Source organism: Triticum aestivum, chromosome 1B (assembly GCF_018294505.1).
Source record: "Triticum aestivum cultivar Chinese Spring chromosome 1B, IWGSC CS RefSeq v2.1, whole genome shotgun sequence".
NCBI lineage: Eukaryota > Viridiplantae > Streptophyta > Magnoliopsida > Poales > Poaceae > Triticum > Triticum aestivum.
Window position 1 is genome coordinate 684,337,958 of NC_057795.1, and position 12,505 is coordinate 684,350,462.

Here is a 12,505-nt window from a genome sequence, read left to right on the forward strand (position 1 = left end):
TGGTTCGGTGCAAAATATCACGAATTGTAAAGTGGTGCTTTTTACGCTAATTATGACACGAAATTGTTGGTTCTGTGCATTCAACTCCTCAACCTGGGATCGATGTTAATTCCGCAATGTCCGAGAGGAAATGCATCGATTAAAAAAAACACTCGAGGAGCTGCGCTCGATCCCAAACCGGCAAGGCCTACACATGCAGAGATTAAGGTTTCAGACTGTCTCGTGGAGCTCTTCCATCGAGAGGCGATTCTGGTGTTGGGTTAGGATGAGTGGTGGAAGCCATTGATCTTTCGAGGTAGGATTGCACATTCATGTGAAGATGGCAGATCACAGAGAAGACAATATACACAAATTTTCCTTGTGTGTATTGTGGTTATTCCATTACCAAGTACAAGCAAACAATATGTACAAAGTATTGCTATTTCAAGATCAGTTACACATGTGTGATGCCGGCGCATTATTGAATCCAACAAGATGAACAACACTCTAGAGATGAAATAATTAACAAAAAAATGAGCAATGTTGATGACTCGAGAACAAACCCACTGTAGATGTTTTATACTTTATAATGTTCTATTTACTTATGAATAAATGACAACATGCACTCTCAAAACCTATGTTAAGATATTTGTTAGACCGCTACAGATATTTTGACAAGAATTTAAGGATGCCAAAAGGCATCATCTAAGTGACAAAAATATTTAATGGAGGCATGCAATTTTTTTATCTCTCAGCATTCATATAAGGGACTCCGTTTTGGAAAGGAAAACTCCAACCTCATTTTATTTACATTTTTGTGAAAATGGATTTTCCATGCATGCTAGTGTACAACCAAATCATGGAATTTTAATATCTAGTTAAAATAGCATAATAAGGAAGGCATATTAGTTTTGTCCTAAGCCAAACTTTGTAAACTTTGACAATGCCTATCCAAAATTATAAATAACAGAAATATCAGATCAATGTCAATAAATCCACATTGAACTATATTTTCATATTGTAATTTTTGTGCAAAATTAACATACGGTACATTTTGAAATTGAAAATATATGTAAGTAAAAATATTTAATATACATAAGTTATAAGAAATTAATTTGACTCGTCGCGGAGCTCGTAGAGCAGCAGGTCGTAGGGTAGCAGCTTGTTCATCAAGCCGTTGAGCGTAATCGCCGCTCCTGCAGCCGTGGCCGCGTGCTCGCACTCCCCGGATGACATGGTTTCGGATTTGATCGACGGAAGGAGCCGAAGATTGAATCTTATTAGGGCAAGGCCAACGTGTGTCTAGGCATCCTAATAAATCTTATTTCTTTTTTGTGCTTGGGGACTAACAGCGGCAGTGTTGTAGTTCAACTCCGTATTACGTAGTACCAGTATATTATGACTTGTGTTGTATTGTTTAGCAGTATACGAGTTAGAATCTGTGCCATATATATACAAAAATTGTTTGACGCGTAAATGACTGCCTTCTGGAGCATGTCTATCTTTAGCACCATGCGAATATGTCAGGATCCTCCCGGCAGCTTTTTTTCTAAAAAAACTTCCGATGTATTCACATTCGATCATGGCAGTGCAACAAACACCAATAATAAAAAAAATTACATTCAGACTCATATGGATGAATACAAGCATTAAACAAGCAGAAGGCGCGCTGTCGTCCTCGCCCAAACCCTTTTTATATTAGATAGTCGACAAGTCGTCGAGCTAAAGCCCATAGGACCAACGCACCAGAACAACAACTAACGTTGTTGAAGAGTAACGTAGATCGAAACGATCCAATCTGAAGGCACATGAACGTATACGAACTACTATAAGATCCGAGCAAATCATCAAGCATAGTTCCACCGGAGACACACCTCCACACGCCCACCAACGATGCTAGACACACCACCTAGACAGGGGCTAGGCATGGAGGACCTTATTCCATCTTCAGGGTGCCGTTGTCGTCTCGTCTTCCTGAGCAACACACAAAACCTAACAAAACTCGAAGGAACATCTAAAAACAGAGTCCTCCGCGGGCAAGGGTCAGGATCCACCGTGTTGCAATGGCCCTAAGGCCATCGGAGACAAGGCAAACCAGTGGTGGCACCGGCAGGAGGCAGAGAAACCCTAGAAGGAAGAGACGGTGCTTGCTTTGCCTCACGGGGTGCGTGCGTGCAAGCTAGGGTCTTAGAGTTATTATCTTCACCATACGAGTACCAGGCGAAAAAAATGTTTTATGTAGTTGTGAACTTGTTGAGTGAAATTATGATTGAAGCAATACTTTTTCTAAAGGAATACATGCGACCAAGCATATTAAACAAACCGGGTTTGCTATTGCATGCCTAAGTTTTATATCATTGATTTTATGTGAAGATTCATGTGAGTATTTCTTTTTATTTTTTTCCTTATTATGTTGATTGAGTCATTTAGATGTGCAATACTTAAGGCACATCTAGATGTGTCCTAGACAAACCCAAAAAACATCGTCGTGCTAGTCTTATCATGTATGGTAACCTTCATTGTAAGGTTGTTGAATGCAACCCCACTAAGAGCATCTCTAGGCGACCCCCTAAAAAATAAATGAGTAAGAGCATCTCTAGCAGACCTCATATATCCCATTGAACTTTAAAATAATCGTCAGTTTTCAGTTTTGGACGGAAAAAGTGGAGTGAACAGACCCCATATACATCTTCAACCTTTAAATTTTTCAAGGGGTGCGGTAAAAAAGCTTCTCCCGATCTGTAAAAACATAGTTTTCACGTCCACTTCTACGATGCCCTATATCGAGAGAAAGCGGTTGGTGGGAGCCCAACTGCCACGGAAACATCCGCGTCTACCATCTGTGCCGCCCCGGACGCCCCTTGTCAGTGTCAAATCCAGCATATCTTGTAGTAGGGATCCTAAGCTAGGCGTCTTGGAGCGATGGTAACATGGACATAGGATTTTACCCAGGTTCGGGCTCTCTCGAGGAGATAATACCCTATGTCCTGGTTTTGATTGTATTTATATGGGATGTAGTATAGAGTACATGTGTCTACCACGAGATTGTTCTAATGAATATTATTTGATCTATTGACTAGCCTGGCCTCGGTTTATATAATGCATCAAAGGCCTAGGGTTTAGGAGAGTCCTTGTCTTGGGCGCCAAGTCTTGTGGAATTTCCCTTGTATGCGGCATTTGGGTTGCCCGAACTGGCCCAATAGTGAACGACCATGGGGGTCCTCGGTCCGATCTAGCTGGTCGGGAGACAACGTGGTGAGTACCCCCTAGTCCAGGACACCGTCAGTAGCCCCCTGAACCAGTCTTCAAGTTGCGGACGCTCCTCGGTTCTTTCGAACTATTCTTCATCTTCGGTCGTCGGTCTTCAAAACTGAAAGAAATATGCCCTATAGGCAATAATAAAGTTATTATTTATTTCCTTATATCATGATAAACGTTTATTATTCATGCTAGAATTGTATTAACCGGAAACGTAATACATGTGTGAATACATAGACAAACAATGTGTCACTAGTATGCCTCTACTAGACTAGCTCGTTAATCGAAGATGGTTATGTTTCCTAACCATAGAAATGAGTTGTCATTTGATTAACGGGATCACATCATTAGGAGAATGATGTGATTGACACGACCCATTCCGTTAGCTTAGCACCCTATCGTTTAGTATGTTGCTATTGCTTTCTTCATGACTTATACATGTTCCTATGACTATGAAATTATGCAACTCCCGTTTACCGGAGGAACACTTTATGTGCTACCAAACGTCACAATGTAACTGGGTGATTATAAAGGAGCTCTACAGGTGTCTCCAAAGGTACATGTTGGGTTGGCGTATTTCGAGATTAGGATTTGTCACTCCGATTGTCGGAGAGGTATCTCTGGGCCCTCTCGGTAATACACATCACTTAAGCCTTGCAAGCATTGCAACTAATGAGTTAGTTGTGAGATGATGTATTATGGTACGAGTAAAGAGACTTGCCGATAACGAGATTAAACTAGGTATTGAGATACCGACGATCGAATCTCGGGCAAGTAACCTAACGATGACAAAGGGAACAACATATGTTGTTATGCGGTCTGACTGATAAAGATCTTCGTAGAATATGTGGGAGCCAATATGAGCATCCAGGTTCCGCTATTGGTTATTGACCGGAGACGTGTCTCGGTCATGTCTACATTGTTCTCGAACCCGTAGGGTCCGCACGCTTAAAGTTACGATGACAGTTTCATTATGAGTTTATATGTTTTGATGTACGAAGGTTGTTCGGAGTCCCGGATGTGATTACGGACATGACGAGGAGTCTCGAAATGGTCGAGACATGAACATTGATATATTGGAAGCCTATGTTTGGACATCGGAAGTGTTCCGGGTGAAATCGGCATTTTACCGGAGTACCGGGAGGTTACCGGAACCCCCCGGTAACTTAATGGGCCTTAATGGGCCTTAATGGGCCTAGTGGAGGAAGAGGAGAGGAGGCCAAGGGGCAGCCGCGCGCCCCTCCCCCCCAAGTCCGAATTGGACAAGGAGGGGGGCGGCGCCCCCCTTTCCTTTCCCCTCTCTCTCTCTCCTTCCCCCCCAAGTCCTAGTCCAACATGGAAAAGGGGGGAGTCCTACTCCCGGTGGGAGTAGGACTCCTCCTGGCGCGCCCTCCTCCTGGCCGGCCACACCCCCCCTTGCTCCTTTATATACGGGGGCGGGGGGGCACCCCATAGACACAACAATTGATCCTTGAGATCTCTTAGCCGTGTGCGGTGCCCCCCTCCACCATAGTCCTCGATAATATTGTAGCGGTGCTTAGGCGAAGCCCTGCGATGGTAGAACATCAAGATCGTCACCACGCCGTCGTGCTGACGGAACTCTCCCTCGACACTCGGCTGGATCGGAGTTCGAGGGACGTCATCGAGCTGAACGTGTGCTAAAACTCGGAGGTGTCGTAGTTTCGGTGCTTGATCGGTCGGGCCGTGAAGATGTACGACTACATCAACCGCGTTGTGCTAACCCTTCCGCTTTCAGTCTACGAGGGTACGTGGACACACTCTCCCCTCTCGTTGCTATGCATCACCATGATCTTGCGTGTGCGTAGGAATTTTTGAAATTACTACGTTCCCCAACAGTGGCATCCGAGCCCAGGTTTTATGCGTAGATGTCATATGCACGAGTAGAACACAAGTGAGTTGTGGGCGATATAAGTCATACTGCTTACCAGCATGTCATACTTTGGTTCGGCGGTATTGTTGGATGAAGTGGCCCGGACCGACATTACGCGTACGCTTACACGAGACTGGTTCTACCGACGTGCTTTGCACACAGGTGGCTGGCGGGTGTCAGTTTCTCCAACTTTAGTTGAACCGAGTGTGGCTACGTCCCGTCCTTGCGAAGGTTAAAACAGCACCAACTTGACAAACTATCATTATGGTTTTGATGCGTAGGTAAGAACGGTTCTTGCTAAGCCCGTAGCAGCCACGTAAAATTTGCAACAACAAAGTAGAGGACGTCTAACTTGTTTTTGCAGGGCAAGTTGTGATGTGATATGGTCAAGACATGATGCTAAATTTTATTGTATGAGATGATCATGTTTTGTAACCGAATTATCGGCAACTGGCAGGAGCCATATGGTTGTCGCTTTATTGTATGCAATGCAATCGCCCTGTAATGCTTTACTTTATCACTAAGCGGTAGCGATAGTCGTAGAAGCATAAAAATTGGCGAGACGACAACGATGCTACGATGGAGATCAAGGTGTCGCGCCGGTGACGATGGTGATCAAGGAGGTGCTTCAGAGATGGAGATCACAAGCACAAGATGATGATGGCCATATCATATCACTTATATTGATTGCATGTGATGTTTATCTTTTATGCATCTTATCTTGCTTTGATTGACAGTAGCATTATAAGATGATCTCTCACTAAATTTCAAGATAAAAGTGTTCTCCCTGAGTATGCACCGTTGCCAAAGTTCGTCTTGCCCAGACACCACGTGATGATCGGGTGTGATAAGCTCTACATCCATCTACAACGGGTGCAAGCCAGTTTTGCACACGCAGAATACTCGGGTTAAACTTGACGAGCCTAGCATATGCAGATATGGCCTCGGAACACTGAGACTGAAAGGTCGAGCGTGAATCATATAGTAGATATGATCAACATAGTGATGTTCACCACTGAAAGCTACTCCATTTCACGTGATGATCGGTTATGGTTTAGTAGATTTGGATCACGTGATCACTTAGAGGATTAGAGGGATGTCTTTCTAAGTGGGAGTTCTTAAATAATATGATTAATTGAACTTAAATTTATCATGAACTTAGTACCTGATAGTATTTTGCTTGTCTATGTTTGATTGTAGATAGATGGCCCGTGCTGTTGTTCCGTTGAATTTTAATGCGTTCCTTGAGAAAGCAAAGTTGAAAGATGATGGTAGCAATTACACGGACTAGGTCCGTAACTTGAGGATTATCCTCATTGCTGCACAGAAGAATTACGTCCTGGAAGCACCGCTGGGTGCCAGGCCTGCTGCTGGAGCAACACCAGATGTTATGAACGTCTGGCAGAGCAAAGCTGATGACTACTCTATAGTTCAGTGTGCCATGCTTTACGGCTAGAACCGGGTCTTCAACGATGTTTTGAACGTCATGGAGCATATGAGATGTTCCAGGAGTTGAAGTTAATATTTCAAGCAAATGCCCGGATTGAGAGATATGAAGTCTCCAATAAGTTCTATAGCTGCAAGATGGAGGAGAACAGTTCTGTCAGTGAGCATATACTCAAAATGTCTGTGTATAATAATCACTTGATTCAACTGGGAGTTAATCTTCCGGATGATAGCGTCATTGACAGAATTGTCCAATCACTGCCACCAAGCTACAAGAGCTTCGTGATGAACTATAATATGCAAGGGATGGAGAAGACCATTCCCGAGCTCTTCGTGATGCTGAAAGCTGCGGAGGTAGAAATCAAGAAGGAGCATCAAGTGTTGATGGTCAACAAGACCACTAGTTTCAAGAAAAAGGGCAAAGGGAACAAGAAGGGGAACTTCAAGAAGAACAACAATCAAGTTGCTGCTCAGGAGAAGAAACCCAAGTCTGGACCTAAGCCTGAAACTGAGTGCTTCTACTGCAAGCAGACTGGTCACTGGAAGCGGAACTGCCCCAACTATTTGGCGGATAAGAAGGATGGCAAGGTGAACAAAGGTATATGTGATATACATGTTATTGATGTGTACCTTACTAGAGCTCGCAGTAGCACCTGGGTATTTGATACTGGTACTATTGCTAATATTTGCAACTCGAAACAGGACTACGGATTAAGCGAACACTGGCGAAGGACGAGGTGATGATGCGCGTGGGAAATGGTTCCAAAGTCGATGTGATCGCAGTCGGCACGCTACCTCTACATCTACCATTGGGATTAGTATTAGACCTAAATAATTGTTATTTGGTGCCAGCGTTGAGCATGAACATTATATCTAAATCTTGTTTGATGCGAGACGGTTATTCATTTAAATCAGAGAATAATGGTTGTTCTATTTATATGAGTAATATCTGTTATGGTCATGCACCCTTGAAGAGTGGTCTATTTTTGATGAATCTCGATACTAGTGATACACATATTCATAATGTTGAAGCCAAAAGATGCAGAATTGATAATGATAGTGCAACTTATTTGTGGCACTGCCGTTTAGGTCATATCGGTGTAAAGCGCATGAAGAAACTCCATACTTATGGACTTTTGGAACCACTTGATTATGAATCACTTGGTACTTGCGAACCGTGCCTCATGGGCAAGATGACTAAAACACCGTTCTCCGGCACTATGGAGAGAGCAACAGATTTGTTGGAAATCATACATACAGATGTATGTGGTCCGATGAATATTGAAGCTCGTGGCGGATATCGTTATTTTCTCACCTTCGCAGATGATTTAAGCAGATATGGGTATATCTACTTAATGAAACATAAGTCTAAAACATTTGAAAAGTTCAAAGAATTTCAGAGTGAAGTTGAAAATCATCGTAACAAGAAAATAAAGTTTCTACGATCTGATCGTGGAGGAGAATATTTGAGTTACGAGTTTGGTCTACATTTGAAACAATGCGGAATAGTTTCGCAACTCACGCCACCCGGAACACCACAGCGTAATGGCGTGTCCGAACGTCGTAATCGTACTTTACTTGATATGGTGCGATCTATGATGTCTCTTACAGATTTACCGCTACCATTTTGGGGATATGCTTTAGAGACGGCCGCATTCACGTTAAATAGGGCACCATCAAAATCCGTTGAGACGACGCCTTATGAACTGTGGTTTGGCAAGAAACCGAAGTTGTCGTTTCTCAAAGTTTGGGGCTGCGATGCTTATGTGAAAAAGCTTCAACCTGATAAGCTCGAACCCAAATCGGAGAAATGTGTCTTCATAGGATACCCAAAGGAGATAGTTGGGTACACCTTCTATCACAGATCCGAAGGCAAGACATTTGTTGCTAAGAATGGATCCTTTCTAGAGAAGGAGTTTCTCTTGAAAGAAGTGAGTGGGAGGAAAGTAGAACTTGATGAGGTAACTGTACCTGCTCCCTTATTGGAAAGTAGTACATCACAGAAACCGGTTTTTGTGACCCCTACACCAATTAGTGAGGAAGCTAATGATGATGACCATGAAACTTCAGATCAAGTTACTACTGAACTTCGTAGATCAACCAGAGTAAGATCCGCACCAGAGTGGTACGGTAATCCTGTTCTGGAAGTCATGCTACTAGATCATGATGAACCTACGAACTATGAAGAAGCGATGGTGAGCCCAGATTCCGCGAAATGGCTTGAAGCCATGAAATCTGAGATGGGATCCATGTATGAGAACAAAGTATGGACTTTGGTTGACTTGCCCGATGATCCGCAAGCAATTGAAAATAAATGGATCTTCAAGAAGAAGACTGACGCTGACGGTAATATTACTGTCTACAAAGCCCGACTTGTTGCAAAAGGTTTTCGACAAGTTCAAGGGGTTGACTACGATGAGACCTTCTCACCCGTAGCGATGCTTAAGTCTGTCCGAATCATGTTAGCAATTGCCGCATTTTATGATTATGAAATATGGCAGATGGATGTCAAAACTGCATTCCTGAATGGATTTCTGGAAGAAGAGTTGTATATGATGCAACCGGAAGGTTTTGTCGATCCAAAGGGAGCTAACAAAGTGTGCAAGCTCCAGCGATCCATTTATGGACTGGTGCAAGCCTCTCGGAGTTGGAATAAACGCTTTGATAGTGTGATCAAAGCATTTGGTTTTATACAGACTTTTGGAGAAGCCTGTATTTATAAGAAAGTGAGTGGGAGCTCTGTAGCATTTCTGATATTATATGTGGACGACATATTGCTGATCGGAAATGATATAGAATTTCTGGATAGCATAAAGGGATACTTGAATAAGAGTTTTTCAATGAAAGACCTCGGTGAAGCTGCTTACATATTGGGCATTGAGATCTATAGAGATAGATCAAGACGCTTAATTGGACTTTCACAAAGCACATACCTTGACAAAGTTTTGAAGAAGTTCAAAATGGATCAAGCAAAGAAATGGTTCTTGCCTGTGTTACAAGGTGTGAAGTTGAGTAAGACTCAATGCCCGACCACTGCAGAAGATAGAGAAAAGATGAAAGAAGTTCCCTATGCTTCAACCATAGGCTCCATCATGTATGCAATGCTGTGTACCAGACCTGATGTGTGCCTTGCTATAAGTCTAGCAGGGAGGTACCAAAGTAATCCAAGAGTGGATCACTGGACAGCGGTCAAGAACATCCTGAAATACCTGAAAAGGACTAAGGATATGTTTCTCGTATATGGAGGTGACAAAGAGCTCATCGTAAATGGTTACGTTGATGCAAGCTTTTGACACTGATCCGGACGATTCTAAATCGCAAACCGGATACGTGTTTACATTAAACGGTGGTGCTATCAGTTGGTGCAGTTCTAAACAAAGCGTCGTGGCGGGATCTACATGTGAAGCGGAGTACATAGCTGCTTCGGAAGTAGCAAACGAAGGAGTCTGGATGAAGGAGTTCATATCCGATCTAGGTGTCATACCTAGTACATCGGGTCCAATGAAAATCTTTTGTGACAATACTGGTGCAATTGCCTTGGCAAAGGAATCCAGATTTCACAAGAGAACCAAGCACATCAATAGACGCTTCAATTCCATCCAGGATCTAGTCCAGGTGGGAGACATAGAAATTTACAAGATACATACGGATCTGAATGTAGCAGACCCGTTGACTAAGCCTCTTCCACGAGCAAAACATGATCAACACCAAGACTCCATGGGTGTTAGAATCATTACTGTGTAATCTAGATTATTGACTCTAGTGCAAGTGGGAGACTGAAGGAAATATGCCCTAGAGGCAATAATAAAGTATTATTTATTTCCTTATATCATGATAAGTGTTTATTATTCATGCTAGAATTGTATTAACCGGACACATAATACATGTGTGAATACATAGACAAACAATGTGTCACTAGTATGCCTCTACTAGACTAGCTCGTTAATCGAAGATGGTTATGTTTTCTAACCATAGACATGAGTTGTCATTTGATTAACGGGATCACATCATTAGGAGAATGTTGTGATTGACACGACCCATTCCGTTAGCTTAGCACCTGATCGTTTAGTATGTTGCTATTGCTTTCTTCATGACTTATACATGTTCCTACGACTATGAGATTATGCAACTCCCGTTTACCGGAGGAACACTTTGTGTGCTACCAAACATCACAACGTAACTGGGTGATTATAAAGGAGCTCTACAGGTGTCTACAAAGGTACATGTTGGGTTGGCGTATTTCGAGATTAGGATTTGTCACTCCGATTGTCGGAGAGGTATCTCTGGGCCCTCTCGGTAATACACATCACTTAAGCCTTGCAAGCATTCCAACTAATGAGTTAGTTGTGAGATGATGTATTACGGAATGAGTAAAGAGACTTGCCGGTAACGAGATTAAACTAGGTATTGAGATACCGACGATCGAATCTCGGGCAAGTAACCTAACGATGACAAAGGGAACAACATATGTTGTTATGCGGTCTGACCGATAAAGATCTTCGTAGAATATGTGGGAGCCAATATGAGCATCCAGGTTCCGCTATTGGTTATTGACCGGAGACGTGTCTCAGTCATGTCTACATTGTTCTCGAACCCGTAGGGTCCGCACGCTTAAAGTTACGATGACAGTTTCATTATGAGTTTATATGTTTTGATGTACCGAAGGTTGTTCGGAGTCCCGGATGTGATTACGGACATGACGAGGAGTCTCGAAATGGTCGAGACATGAAGATTGATATATTGGAAGCCTATGTTTGGACATCGGAAGTGTTCCGGGTGAAATCGGCATTTTACGGGGAGTACCCGGAGGTTACCGGAACCCCCCGGTAACTTAATGGGCCTTAATGGGCCTAGTGGAGGAAGAGGAGAGGAGGCCAAGGGGCAGCCGCGCGCCCCTCCCCCCAAGTCTGAATTGGACAAGGAGGGGGGGCGGCGCCCCCCCTTTCCTTTCCCCTCTCTCTCTCTCCTTCCCCCCAAGTCCTAGTCCAACATGGAAAAGGGGGGGAGTCCTACTCCCGGTGGGAATAGGACTCCTCCTGGAGCGCCCTCCTCCTGGCCGGCCGCACCCCCTCCCCTTGCTCCTTTATATATGGGGGCGAGGGGGCACCCCATAGACACAACTGTTGGGGAACGTAGCAGAAATTCAAAATTTTCCTACGTGTCACCAAGATCTATCTATGGAGAAACTAGCAACGAGGGAAGGAGAGTGCATCTACATACCCTTGTAGATCGTTAAGCGGAAGCGTTCATGAGAACGGGGTTGAAGGAGTCGTACTCGTCGTGATACAAATCACCGATGATCCTAGTGCCGAACGGACGGCACCTCCGCGTTCAACACACGTACAACCCGGTGACGTCTCCCATGCCTTGATCCAGCAAGGAGAGAGGGAGAGGTTGAGGAAGACTCCATCCAGCAGCAGCACAACGGCATGGTGGTGATGGAGGAGCGTGGTAGTTCAGCAGGGCTTCGCCAAGCACCGCGAGAGAGGAGAAGGGAGAGAGGTAGGGCTGCGCCAAGAGGGAGAAGTTCTCATGTGTTGGGCAGCCCCAAAACCCCCACTATTTATAGGAGGAGGGGAGGTGGCTGCGCCCCCATCTAGGGTTCCCACCAAAGGGGTGCGGCAGCCCTAGATGGGACTTGGGGGTGGCCAAGAGGGGAAGAGAGGGGGCGCCCCCTAGGGTGGGCCTTTAGGCCCATCTGCGCCTAGGGTTTCCCCTCTCCCCACCTAGCTGCGCCTTGGGCCATGTGGGGGGGGGCGCACCAGCCCACCTAGGGCTGGTCCCCTCCCACACTTAGCCCATGCAGCCCTCCGGGGATGGTGGCCCCACTTGGTGGACCCCCGGGACCCTCCCGGTGGTCCCGGTACGTTACCGAAAAAACCCGAAACTTTTCCGGTGACCAAAACCTCACTTCCTATATATTAATCTTTA